The sequence below is a fragment of the Crotalus tigris genome, unplaced genomic scaffold (genome assembly GCF_016545835.1).
Source record: "Crotalus tigris isolate CLP2741 ecotype Arizona unplaced genomic scaffold, ASM1654583v1 scf7180000017650.191825, whole genome shotgun sequence".
Classification (NCBI taxonomy): domain Eukaryota; kingdom Metazoa; phylum Chordata; class Lepidosauria; order Squamata; family Viperidae; genus Crotalus; species Crotalus tigris.
The window spans coordinates 105,610-120,146 of record NW_024096542.1 but is presented as its reverse complement, the minus strand read 5'-3'; the positions used below and the strand labels follow the sequence as shown (position 1 = coordinate 120,146).

General features: G+C 36.9%; 1 long non-coding RNA gene across 1 annotated transcript in view; it reads left to right on the top strand.

Moving 5' to 3' along the window:
* Positions 1-13,296, top strand: part of LOC120304768 — an 81,513-nt gene extending 68,217 nt beyond the window's left edge. The window contains exons 5-6 of the long non-coding RNA XR_005555823.1: positions 12,299-12,392; positions 13,206-13,296. This is a non-coding gene — a long non-coding RNA (uncharacterized LOC120304768). The remainder of the gene's footprint in view (positions 1-12,298; positions 12,393-13,205) is intronic.
* Positions 13,297-14,537: the final 1,241 nt, after the last annotated feature.

Sequence of the window (14,537 nt, the reverse complement as noted above, 5' to 3'; positions counted from 1 at the left end):
GCGAAACAGTTGAGCAATTTCCTGTACAATAGCACAATTTCCGTCACATGCGGACTTTTCTTAGCATACATTAAAGTGAATAGGCGCTGAGGAGAGCCAAATTCTGCCAGAATGTTTTTTTTAAAAAATAAATTCTAATCTTTTTCTTACTTTCTATCTTTTTTTGGTTTTTTTTGTTTTGTATACTTTTGTTATATTGAATGTATCGAACTATAGATATAAAATTCTCTTCTCATCCTTATGGGTGGTCTGTGTCTTCCTCAATTATCAGGTCTTCTTTCAGAAGCCTGGGAGTTTGAGGGTTCTGAGCAGAATCTTAGCTGTTCCTAGCACTGCATTCTACTGGACAGAAAATTCTGATGTTGTTTCTGCGATCTGTTGGAGACACTCTCTCAGCTTAGGAATCAGATCTCCAAGTGCTCTTACCACCACTAGGACCACTTTAGCCTTTACTTTACCCATCCTCTCCTGTTCCTCCTCCAGATCTTGGTACTATTACAATAAATCTGTTAACTGGAACTTCTCATATTCTTGAATGCCTATTAACTGTTTCAGTTAACTGGGAGAAACCCCACAGAGTCCAAGATCTGCAGCCCTGCTAGTAGACCAGACCCTTTCTAGCCACCTTGGGGCCTGCTATTGCCCTCCCAAATCTATTCCAGAAAGTTGGGAATGTTTTCTATAGTTTGCTTGGGACACACCTGTGGAGCGGGTTTGTGGTGGGGAGGGAGAAAGGAAGGAAAATTATGATTGTAAATTTGCTTGCATAATACTGAAGTAAAGTTGCTTCAAGTCAAGCTGGGTTCCTGTTGAATATGCCTAAGTAGTTTTATGAAAGTGATTTGCCATTGCCTTTTTCTGAGATGTTGTTTAAACTTCCCAATCTAACCTCTAGTCCTGGATTTCCAAAAGGTCTCTCATCCAAGTCCTAACCAGAACTGATCCTGCTTAACTCTCAAGATCAGTCAAGGCCAACTAGATGCTCCTATCTTCTAAGGTATCTTGGAATATAGTCTTTAACAAAAACTTGTTAGTGGATGGTTCCAATAAGGTCTTCCACATACTTTTTTGGGGGGGGTGGGGGAGGCAAATCTATACAGTTCTTCTGATTAGTATTTTGAAAATCAGTGAAGTCATTGCTAAAGCACCAGACATGCAAAAATTGAAATCCAAATCCTAACATGGGCATAATTTGGATTTAAAAAGAAGATTCCTCCCTCCCACAAAAGAACTAGGAAATAAACAGGCATAATATGGTTCTTCTCCTTCTGCATAAGTACATCACCCATAATGGCCTTTCATCCCCTAATGATAAGTAGACCTTCTTACCATCAAAATGCTTTCATTCTTGTGATAATTGGATGGTAATAGATATTATTATGAACTAAAATAAAACCAATGTTGTTAAAAAAATCTTCATATCAATCAATCATAAAAATGAACTCACCCACTCTTCATGATCCCATGAAGAGACTATTCATGAGGCAATTAATACACTATTCATCAATCTTCTAGCCTGCAAAACAATTTGCAGAATTCAGAATAAGATATTTTTAAATTAATTGTTGCTAATCTGGATATATTTTCAAGTATAGGAAGGATGTATTCCCTAGAAAAGGAGAAGCATGGCCATATACAAGAACATAGATTCCTAGGCAATCTATTACAATAGATTGGATGCGTCACGTGGAAGCCACGCCCACCCCAGTTCCGGCAAGGGGAAAAAAGTCTAAATACTTCGTGACATGTCACATGACATGGCGAGTTTGACACCCCTGCAATATGAGGTGTCTGTATATATATTTTTTATTCTGTTATTATGTTCTGGAATTGGTATGTAGGTGTGAAAGGTGCAGTTTGCATTATGACATCATAGCATATGTTTAATCATTTTTCATTATGGTGATTAATATCAGTTTATTAATTCCCATGGTATTTTGTAGGAAAATTCCATTAACGCTGCATCTTCACTCTGGTTAATGTTTCTTGAAGTATCTGGACAAATCAGTCTCCCACTTTATGGTGTTGCCATTCTTTTTTCATCAAAAGGGAAGACCCATAATTTACCCTCTTGAAGCCTATTTTATTTATAATTTTATTTTGAAGTTTTATATCCTGTTCTTCAGTTTTAGTTTACAAGATAGCTTAGATTTTGAAAGACTATGGTATAATGCAATGTCCTATAAAGCAGATTAATGAACAGTTAATAAAAAAATATGATGTAACAAAAATGCCACAAATTGTGGGCACAGTACAAAACTAATTCTGAAACAGAACTGGCAGTTCCACTTCCAGAAGAGCAAACTAAGAGCTGATATCAAATTGTGTTGCTTATCAGTTATCCACATAATGGTTTTCATTCAACAAAGTGTGTTCAGAGCAGCTGAGACTGAATGGATGTAGACACAGTTATGCTACTTTTTCAATAAAAGGGGGAAGACCCAAAATCTACCTATTAGTTGTTGGGGGGATTAAATCCCAGGCACAGTGTTCACTTTTGGATCAGTGATTGATGAGATTTTTTTTTCTTGTCTTCTTTAATGCATTCAGAGGTCTGAAGATTTTGTGTGAAGCATTCCAAATATACTAATCTGTTAACTCCAAAACATCTAATGAATGAATTGAGTATTGATAATCAATAAAAAAGAAAACATATCTAGTAACAAAGTCTTTATGTATAGCTTTGGTGTGCAAGCAATTGCAAAATAGATCTGAATCATTATCCCATAGCGTACCATTAGAACCTGCTTTATGCAAGTATTGGCAATACCTAATGAAAGCATAGTTCTTCATAAATATTTAGACCCTCTGTTCATCTAACTTGTCATCCTTCTCCAATTTGCCACCCTTCAGATGTGCTTAAGTTAACGCAGTTTCCAAATCCAACACCTCTCATCTGCCCTCTCCAGATGGGCCAGGTTGTTGAGTTTCTGGGAACTGCAGTTCCAACCTGGAACTTTGAAGAGGACAAGATTGATAAGAGTGATCTGCAGCTGCCAAAAAAGCCAACACAGTGCTGGGCTGCATTAACAGAGGGATAGAATCAAGATCACGTGAAGTGTTAATACCATTTTACAATACCTTGGAATACTGCATCCAGTTTTGGTCACCATGATGTAAAAAAGAGACTCTAGAAAGAGTACAGAGAAGAGCAACAAAGATGATGAGGGGATTGGAGGCTAAAACATATAAAGAACGGTTGCTGGTATTGGGTATGTCTAGTTTAATGAAGAGAAGGATGAGGGGTGACATGATAACAATGTTCCAATATTTCAGGGGTTGCCACATAGAAGAGGGAATCAAGCTATTCTCAAAAGCACCTGAGAGCAGGAGAAGAAGCAATGGATGGAAACTAATCAAAGAGAGAAGCAACCTAGAACTAAGGAGAAATTTCCTGACAGATAGAACAATTAATCAGTGAAACAACCTGCCTCCAGAAGTTGTGAATGCTCCAGCACTGGAAGTTTTTAAGAAGAGACTGGGCAACCATTTATCTGAAATGGTATAGAGTTTCCTGCCTGAGCAGAGGTTGGACTCGATGACCTCCAAGGTCCCTTCCAACTTTACTATTATTATTATTATTATTATTATTATTATTATTATTATTATTATTATTATTATTACCTCCAAGGTCCCTTCCATCATCATCATCATCATCATCATCATTATTATTATTATTATTATTATTATTATTATTATTATTATTATTGGCAGGAGTATTATGCCTATTATATGATTTGTTTTTGTTTTTTGGATTGCTTCTTAGAAACATATTCACGTGAAGTTATAATTCTTCTCATCATTTTCAACTCATTATTACCCATGTACTAATTAGACAAACTTGATATATATTTTATTTTTGACATGGCCTGCTCATGGAGAGGTAACATTGTCAGGAATAACTTGTTTCTTAAAAGAAAGTATGGGTAATAGCATTTGCATTATTTATTGCCGTGTGATAAAAATGACATGCAAAATAGTCCTATAAAAATTCTAAATTATGTTCAGATTAAAAAAAAAATTGAAATGAATTACACATTGTCATATCTTTCGACCTTTTAAGAGGCCTCATCATGTTGGCTATGCTTTTTCATTCAGAGATGGTTCATGATGATCATTTCTTTCTCTTCACCTTTCACTCTCCTCTTTTTTATTGACTTCTTGTAGGAATAAGAACTGTTCTGCCCTTTGCTATGGTTTTATAGTCAGTGGGAGCTTTTGTTATGTCTCCTTGAATCTGGATAGATTACTGGCCTTCTTTCTCTGGATAAAGTTCTCATTCAAATCCTGTGAGTAGGACACCATTTATCTTGAAATAGTGAAAACAAAATAATGAAAAAACAGAATCCAAGCACAAAATTCTATCTAAAATTACTTATTTGCCTGACTTAAAGAGAAAGGTAAAATTTTCCCTATCTGGTTGTGTCTGACTCTAGGGCAGGGGTTCCCAACCAGGGGTGCTCGCACCCCATGGAGGTGCAAGACAATATTCCAGGGGGTGTGAAAACCTGACTTTTCAAAATTATAGTGTATCTACACTATAATTCATAATTCATTGCCGTTATTTGAACTTTTGTAAGGGGTGTGAAAATATATCAGAAGTGTTCTAAGGGTGCAGGGTATAGAAAAGATTGGGAACCACTGCTCTAGGGGGTAATGCTCGTCTTCATTGCCTAGCTGAGGGAGCCAGTGCTACCCAAAGACATTTCTATGGTCATGTGGCCAGCATGACTATATGCCAAGGAATATGGAATTCTGTTACCTTCCCATTGAAGTGGTACCTATTTATTTACTCACATTTGCATGCTTTCAAATTGCTAGGTGGGTAGGAGCTGGAGCGTGTAACGGGAACTCACCCTGTCGCACAGTGTGTCAATGCTGCTAATATTGAATATTCTTGCTTTGACAAAATATGCAGAACTGTCTGGTATTTTTAGAGTTAATTCAGAAGCCAGAGAAAAGGAAGGGAAGTGAATCTCTGCCCTCTGGGCTAATTGGAAGATGTGACTGGTGACTGCAAGATAAGGGAGGGGTTTAGCAAGAAAAGTTAGATGCCAGCAAGAGGAATTCAGATTCTGGCAAAAACTTCCGTTATGCCTGTGCCGACATTTTGTAACAATAAAAGGCTTTAGGATAAACATGCCTGGAAGTTCTTTGAAGTGTTTCATTAGTCGGAACCATGACACAGTGCTTGGGTCACAGTGCTTGCACACAGGCAAATGTGACTGCATGTGCGTGCATGCGAACAGGGCTGTGAGCATATGTGCTCTGCAAATGGGTCTGCTAGTGTTGCTGTGAGGCTAGCACAGGCATGAGGCTCATGGCGAAGCTAATGTGGGAGCAAGGGGGTGAATACACACACATGCACCTGCACACTGGCAAGCCATTCACATGGCCCAATGGCCAAGACACCACAGCCCAGTAGTGGGCTGCAGCCCATAGGTTGGGGACCTCTGCCCTAGAAGATCAAGAGCTTTGAAAATACAGTATCAAATATAAGCATCTGGATAGACATGCAGTTCACCTAGTCACTGTCTTCCCTCTGTGGTGCAATATATTCATGTAAATGTCTATTCCTAGTATGGAAAAACAATAATCCCTAGTCTCTTTTATATGATCCATACTTTGATATCAATCCTTGAATCTCCTCCCAAACCATGGAGATAGAGCTATTTTTTTCTAAATAAGCATTTGCCTTTCAAACCTCATATAACAATATTTTAAATGCATTTGTCAAGTTGGGAAAATCAGGAAGTCCATGAAGTTCAAAAGAATACATAGGTTTATTGCAAGCTTATGCTCTCTGTAAGACTCTGAACTATTAATGGTCAAAGCAAATAGGCAGCAGATAATAGTCAATAAGATTCAAGGTAGGCTGGACTTAGATCTCTATACTTGCTTCTCCATTTTATAGTTATAGGTTCAGAGAAAAAGATTTGTAACCAATTAACCAATTGTATATAATAAATGCCTCCCTGTACCTGTTACTTTTCAGCTGTATTGAATTACAATTCCTATTATCCTCAGCCAGTATGACCGGGCAATCCGAGTTGTGGTCCTGCATATCTGGAAGACATCAGATTGGGAAAGGTCATTTTATATGTGGCAATACATTATTTGAAGATGCAACATTTTAACGTTTTCTTTTTCTTTACCCTCACCCACTGGAGATTGCAAATTTCTTTGCAAGGGAAGAGATAAGAATGACAAGGAAGACCATTCTTCTGCATTTTAATATCATCATGTTCATAAATATGATTCACTGACAAGAGCTATATTTGGCTTCTCTGGAAGAACAAAGAGATTTGTTTTTCTGCCCACAAGGGAAAGTGCATAATATTCTGATTCCACATCCTTTCCCCACTAATAATTATCCTCTCGCAGACTTCACATAAGCTTAGAAGTCTGATGAAAGGAATTGCTCATTTCCAAGTGGCTGATTCATCTGTCTCAGGAGGGAGCCCCACACACAATGTGAGGCAGAGACAGATGCTTTTCCTTTCCCCCACATGCAAGTGGTTGGTTTACATGTACCCTGTGCACATGTTGTAAAATTGTAAGCTGTCCTGAAAGTGAGTCTGTGCAGACTTTTCCGTAGCTTGATATTCTACTTTCAAGGATAAGAAAAGCCAGCCATTTTCTGCTTAAGCCTGCAAGTCTATTCTATCCCAACTTATATCTCATTCATTCATTCATTATTCATTCATTCATTCATTCATCAGTCCATTCATTCATTCACTCATATGTGTTTACCAGAAATCCATATCTCACCTTAGTGCTATTTTCGTTTCAGTTCAGCGGGCAAACATATATGAATTTTGATCAATCTATTAAGCAAATGGGTGGCACATACATTTTAATTAATTAATTAATTAATTAATTAATTAATTAATTACTTTGGGGCATGAAGCCAGCTGTGTGACCTTGGACCAGTCATTCTCGTTCAGCCCTAGGAAGCAGGCAAAAGCAAACCACTTCTGAAAAAAAACCTTGCTAAGTAAACTTCAGGGACTTGTCCAGGCTCCCTCTGAGAATTGGACATGTCTGAACCTGAGGGAAAAAAGGACATTCCTTTTTTCCTAGCCATGTAATTCTTTTTATAAGTAATTTGATTAATTAACACAAAGAGACAAGGAAACTGCTGTCCTCCTATTGTAATGACAGTAATATATCTGGTTGTCTTGACTTCACATTCTTTATTAAAATAATCTGTTGACCCAACCAAACAATAATATTTTTTGGCTAAGAGGCCAAGTTTTTTTCATTGAACAGTTGTTCCCACTAATACCTGGCTTGTGTCCATGAGAATTGCCAGGCTTGGATGGAGAAGACAAAATGATCTGAGTAGAGAAAGAAATTAAAAATATCAAAATCACTAGTTTTAAGAAAGCTAGAAGAAAGATGCAAACATTACATATTTTACTTTCTATAGTCTTTTATTTGTTCCCAGCAAAATTCCTTTCCACCACCATATATGATTCCTTTTCAATGGGTATGTGAAAATCTATATTTATTTTTCACACATTTTTTCCTTATTTATTTATACAATGACTGAGCAGTATAAATGGGAGTAAGTTTGGTAATATATGCCCTTTGGTATGGATTTCCCCAAATGTATGCATTTTTTGCACATATTTTGTTTCCATGAGAACATACATTGCATTATTTTAAAAAGTGTGAAAACCAAAAGTTAACTGCTTTCCATATTAGTTTGTGAACTGCAAATTAGGTTGATTCCTGCTAAAATATGAACAAAATGCATTTCTCCCTGACCCTAGCTGAGAGTAATTTGAGACGCATCACTTTTAGTGATGACATATTAGTTTTATTCCTTATTTGCCTGTGGCTGTCAAAATGTTTGAAACCATCCAAAACCTTGCAGATCTGTTTGCCAGAGGTAGATACGGGTTTAATGTGCACAGCCTAACAACCCAACTTTCAAACTATCTTTAAATCTCTCTTTTAAAAAAGTGCCCGAGGCATCAACAGATGTACTCAATGCACCCATTTATTTTTATGAGATGAATATATGTAAACATATACTTTGAGGAATCATCACTATGTGCTGGTCACATTAAAGCAGGGGTCTCTAACCTCAGTTTTGTGGATTGGGCCTGGGCCATGTCGTGCCAGACACTGGGCTGCACAAACAAGCAAAGCCCCATTTTTGGGATGCAGGCAATATGCAAAACCATGCCCCCTCCAGTCTGCGGAAAAACCTCTCTCCACAGAACTGGTCCCTGGTGCCCAAAAGGTTGGGAGCTTTTGCACTAAAAGATAGGCCAATGGTTTGGTAATCATGGGAAATACTAAGAAACATATGAAACAGTTTCTCGACAGTTCCTCTCTCGCTAAATATCTCCATATTCAATATGGACTGATGATCATATTGCAGTTTAGCATTACAGTTCTGCTTTCTTGTCTCTTGGAATTGCCTCTTCTGATGGCTTATGAGGTGTGAGGCCTAGCATTATCATATTGCAACAAAAGTCCCTTTTTCTGTGTACAAATTCAGTTTAATTGTTCTTTCAAAGTTTTGGATGTTGCATGTAGCATTGTATGTTGATAGTGGTGCCGGATTCAAGGAAATCCATGTGTATAACACAATCTACATTCCCAAAATCTATGACCAAATTTTTTCTCTCAAAAATTTATTGATTGATGCCTTGATTGATTTGCAGATGAAGCTTTGCAATGACATTCCATAGACAAATGCTTCATCTCTGACTCATAACAATCATCTCACATTTCATTGGTTGTTATAATACTATGAAGGAATTGATCATCTTTTTTTTCCACAGTGTAACAACAGTTACAAGTAAATGTCAATGCTTAAAGCTTTTACCTCTGCAGCAAATCCATCTTACACAAACTTTTTGATTCCAAAGAGAACCCAAATCTTGACCCATATGTCCTTGTGAAATGTCAATGCTGACAACAATTTTCTTTGAGTATTCCATCAGTTGTCTTTAAACATTTCATCAACTTTTTCTATGTGAAATTTGTTAGTTGAAGTCAGTTTTCCCAGTTCATTCTTGGTCACACAAATCTTCCCAGTTTACTATCTATCTATCTATCTATCTATCTATCTATCTATCTATCTATCTATCTATCTATCTATCTATCTATCTATCTATCTATCTATGCATCCATCCATCCATCCATCCATCCATCCATCTATCTTCCATTTATCTTCTATCTAACTAGCCCTAATCATGTAGATTAGCAACACAGCCTTTTCTCACAGGATTTTTTTGACAACTGAAGCGAAAGACCACATACAAAAGAACATGTCAGAAGTTCTAGTGCATCAGTCCTATCACTTAATATAAGCCATTTAACATTGGAAGCATTACTTGTCATTTAACCCTCATAGTATAATCATATATAATTTTTATTCAGAAATAAATCTCACTCTGTTCAATGAACTTTATTGCTTTTCATATATATTTCAGATTCAACCTCAGTAAATTTTAACTATGCACCCTAAAGGGCAATACAATAAACTTCTTTTAAAATATGTATTTCAATAACATATTTTAATATTAATTGTTTAGTAACATACAATGTTTCCCAGGTGCTGGATCATTACCCACGATCAAGTTTTTTCCAAGGGCTCAGTTTGAATCACTGACAAAATAAATACACAAAATAAATGCAATATGATTTGTTCATTAAAAGAGAATATTGCAAAGAAGCTTGGAACAAACCTGAGCCTTTGATGTAAATGAGGAACATGGTTTATTAAAACTCTGCTATTCTCTGGGATTAAAAACCTATGTAATTGCCCATAATTTGTAATTGAGCACTGAATGAATTTGGTTTGAGGCGTTACAAATGTTATCACTTAATTTAATAAATCTGATATTATAATGCATCACTGCAATGTGGAGTCTCAGACAAATTACAATATTTCACAATGATTTGCTGTGATATTTCTCACTCTTTCTGACTTCTCTTTCTGACTGTATATTGTTTTTATCTTCTTTGGTGGACTGTGAGCTACCCAAAGTCACTTAGTGTCAGGTGGAACCAAATCGTATCTATGGATGAATGAACGAACAAACAAACAATCTGTCTCTTTAACTAAGCCTCAGTTCTTAGATATTTAGCATTATCTTAGCTACTAATAATCTTTTATAGAATCCAGTTAGAATGAAAGATTTTTGAGCCTCACTGATATCTTTAGGACAGATTATTTCCTTTTTCATTTTGTTTCTGAACTTCACACTCACTTGTCTTTTGAAGAATAACTGGCTGGATAAAAATAAAAGTTCTTTTCTAACTATCAGGATGATGTACCAAATGCTTATTTTCACATAACCCAATTGACTCAATCTGTTACTATGTCTGGGTTAATAGCAAAGCACCATTAGGAGCAGCAAGTACCTCTTTTATAGAAAACTCTCTGGCCACCCACACTTTTCAATCTGAAAAAGTCCAGTAACAAAAGTTCTGCAAGGAAGCTATCCTTTTTGACTGATGGGAATATGGGAAGCTGCAATCCTCTTGAGACATGTTTGCACCACAAAACTTTGTAAATAAAGAAGTGAGAAAATATCATACTCACTTCACCCACGAAAGTTTTCTGACATTATGTTCTTCTCTGAAAGCAGGGTCATAAGATCACCCAAAGGGCTGCTGTGAGGACTTTTTGAGGAATGTGCTAAATGTGCTAAATAAATTCACTCATATTTGCTCTGAGCTGCACTCCAACTTTCCATGTTCTGATGAATTGGCTGAGGCATGACCTGCCATAGTAATCTGAGAAAGGTTTGAGGTTCAGAAAATAGACAGAGCTTTTGGAATCATGAATATCATACGGATGAATATCTTTAGATCCACATCCAACCTGGTTGGTTAAGGATCCTTGGAGGATGATAAATGGCTGGATACATTCACAAGGTTCCAGGGTGGTTCAGCCTATGTTTAAGGAGAGAGTGGTGCGGCCCCTCAAGAAGATATAATTGGATTCGTGGTGTTGGCCAATTTTTGACTCTTTCCCAAACTTTACTTTCTGGGGAACGTTGTTGAGAAAATTAACTGGCTTCAGCTTCAGAGGAGGAAATGCATTATCTGGATTACTTCCAGGCAGGTTTCGAGTCTGGGCACACTTATGTCTTGCAGAACAGGAATGAAGTGGTGAGTTCAACATGGTACTCCCTTATCACTTGGTGGCCTTTGATATCATTGTATACTTCTGGACTCAGTTTTCTGGAAACTGTGGAGGTCTGTATGGGGAAGACCACAACAAAACTAAGTCGCTTCACTTTTTGAGATACTTGGATCCTGAGATTTTCCATTCTTAATTCTGGATAGAGTTGCACTACTATAGGCAGACTCAATGCTCACTTGGGGTTTCCCTAGATTCACAGCTCTGTTTGAAAGTGGCAAGTGGTAGCCATAGTTCTGAGTGTTTTTGAACAAATCCATCTTGTGCCAACTCATGTATTGGGATGCCTTATTTGGTCACCTCTCATCTAGTTTACTACAGTGCCCTTTACATGAGACTACTCAGAGTCTACAGTTGTTCAGAATGCAATGTCATGGGTAATTATGGACATACCTTGGAATTCCCATGTTATTTTGTGAGCTGCACTGGTTGTTTGTGGACTTCTGTGAGCAATAACCACTGGTTGTTACCTATAAAGCCCTTCATGTTGCAGGCCTGTTTTTTTTTTGGAGCATCACCTATCTCCAAATACCTAGACCATTCTGGTAGGATCTGACAAGGCTGGCATGCTGAGGATCCCATCACTTAAGCTGTGTCATCTAGTTGGACCCAGAAGACATGTTTTCTTTGTCACCATGTATAATCAATGGAACAGCATTCCCCCAGAGATATGGATGGCCAAAATTCAGACTTTCTTCTTTCAGGCTCTGAAATATTAGCATTCCTCTGAGGCCTTCAGAAAGTTTTATAAGCCCATCTTGATTAGTTGTTTAAATTGCTTCTGGTCCAATATGCTTTATTACGTTTTATTTCTTTGCTGATCTTAATTGTATACACTTTCCTGAATCACATGTTGAGTGGCCAACTTTATAAATTGAAATAATAAATACATAATAAACATGTTTTTCATTACATGGAATGAAAATTGGTATGAAAACTAAAACCAATACAAAGTTTATTTGTTTCTGCTATGCATCAGTAAGATATACTGAATGTGGGGACTTTATCTTGAAATCTTAAAACAGGTGCCAGGCAAATGATTCACACAAGGAAGGAAAGAATTTCTTAATAAGAAATGTAAACGAACATGCGTTAGGATATTTTCACACCTGTATTTTCTTCCAGAGCAGGGAAACTCTAGTCACAGAAGAAGTGTGAACACCATTGTCCAGGGGTAATCTGGCACAGAATCTTTAACAATTTACACATCATTACTGAGGTGAGAATTTATTCTCCTTCCTTGCCTTTCTGGATTCCACTAGGACAAGAAGGTTGATATTGTATTTTTCAATCATTGTGGGTTACAGAATACTCTCGGCTGTGGATACTGTTGTCATTAGTGTGGTAAGTCTAAAAAAGGTACATTGATTTATTTACTTAATGGATTTATAGTCTGCATTTCCAGGCCCGAAAAGAGTATTCTGGCAAGCTAAACAAAACAGATCAAGACACATAGACAGACAGACAGACATATCAAAAAGACTCAAAACACAAAATTACAAACATAGTAATTCCCATAGTATTAATTAGCAATAAAAAGTCATAAATGCAATTGTTCAAAAATTAACCCCAAGAGTTGCAACTTGATTTCCTTTATCATAGCAGTAAATATGGGTGCTAATTGCTGTTTTTCAGATGATGACAGAGGAGGTTCTCTCCCATAAAGAGATCTTTGTAAGCCGGGACATATTTAGAAAGATATTTTTTTTCTGCAAACCTTAAGTACTAGATAGGCTCATTACTGTGAACCTTAATATTTCAGAGCAATTTTTAAAACAATTTATATCCCAAGGACCTCGATCCTTTATTTGTTTAAATGTGGAGAAGTAATACTATCAATTTTCCCATCTTACTTTCCATGAGATTACGTAATTACATTTTTTTCCCCAAAGGAAATGTACATGGCACCAGATGAGCACATTTTGCTCAGATGGATCTGGGGGTGTTCTGACAATTTTATCAGGAAGATTTACAACAAGGAAATTTTCTCCAGATATTATTCAAGTGACATTTTTTGTCATTTAACTTTCAGCACTACGGGAAGAGTGTCAACAATTTCTCAATTTTAGCTGATGAAGGTCTTTGCCCTAGGTGAACATTAACCTACGCAAGTAAGACAATGCACATGGGTAGCAACTAGCTTTTTATTCTTTTTTATGAACTCATAATTTGTCTATTTGTTTTAGAGTTGGCAAAACGGCTTTTAGAGTTATTTACATACTGTAGGACAAAGCTTGTTGAGTGAGCAATAGGGAGAACAAACAAGGGAGTTTTGTGTGAGAAGTGGGAAGAGAACTGAGGAGGGAGAGAGAGAAAGAGAAGGGATTGGAGGAAGAAGAATGGGGTAAGCCAGATCGGTGAAAATTGCTGGCTGATTGTTGCTAGCCGTTTTCTGATTGTTGCTGACTGTTTCCAGAGCACTTCTGATTGTTTATTGTGCCACTCATTGTCCATTAAATGTAATAGGAACATTGCTTGCTGCTGAGCAGATTGAGGTAGTTTCAGGGACATATATGGAAGTCAGGCCCCTGGAAACAAAGCTGACTGATAAAGCAAACAGGGAGTTGTGATAGAGGGAATATGTGTGAGACGTTCTAAGCTACATGGACAGTAAATGAGGCTTTGAGGATCCCTTCTGTTGGAAGACAAAATTAAAAGATTTGATGAGAGGGTTTCTATATGAAATGTCCCTGAATATAAATGATGAAACTCCTTGTAGGGGCAGAGAAAGGAATGCCTGAGATTATAAAAAGGAAGACAAGTGGAAGGGTTTAATTGAGGGAAGCAAAAGGATTAAGCATGGGATTTAGTGTATTTGGGCCAAGTGGAAAGTAGGTTAGTTGAAAAGTAGTATTCTTTAGGAATATTAAGCCCTACAAAGTAATGCAGTTTCTATTTCTTGCTTAAAATGTAATTCTACACAAACCCCTTTCTAATATTGGCTTAGCAGAGAAGCTTATTTAGTAATAATGGTTCTTTTAATATATTTCAGCTTCATTTACAACTTTGTCTACATTTTCTCAAAGACAAATATTGCTGCTTTGCCCTTGGCTCCCACTTGGACAATATTCACCTTTCTTTGGGATACTGAAAGGAGTTGATTAACATGATGTTACACAGCCATGAATACAAAATCATTAAAACAAAAATGTATACACACTCTTTTGATTTGTATCCAAATCAGCTAGGAATCTACAGTAAGATATACAGGGCTTATCCCTTTATTCTGCTATATTCCATACCTCTGGCACAATTACTAGGAGAAAGGGTTACACAATGGTGAAATTGAATCTTTGAACACCCTCACATTAGTCTGGTAGCAATTTCATGTCCAGATTAATGAATCCTGAAAGGAAATTGCTAT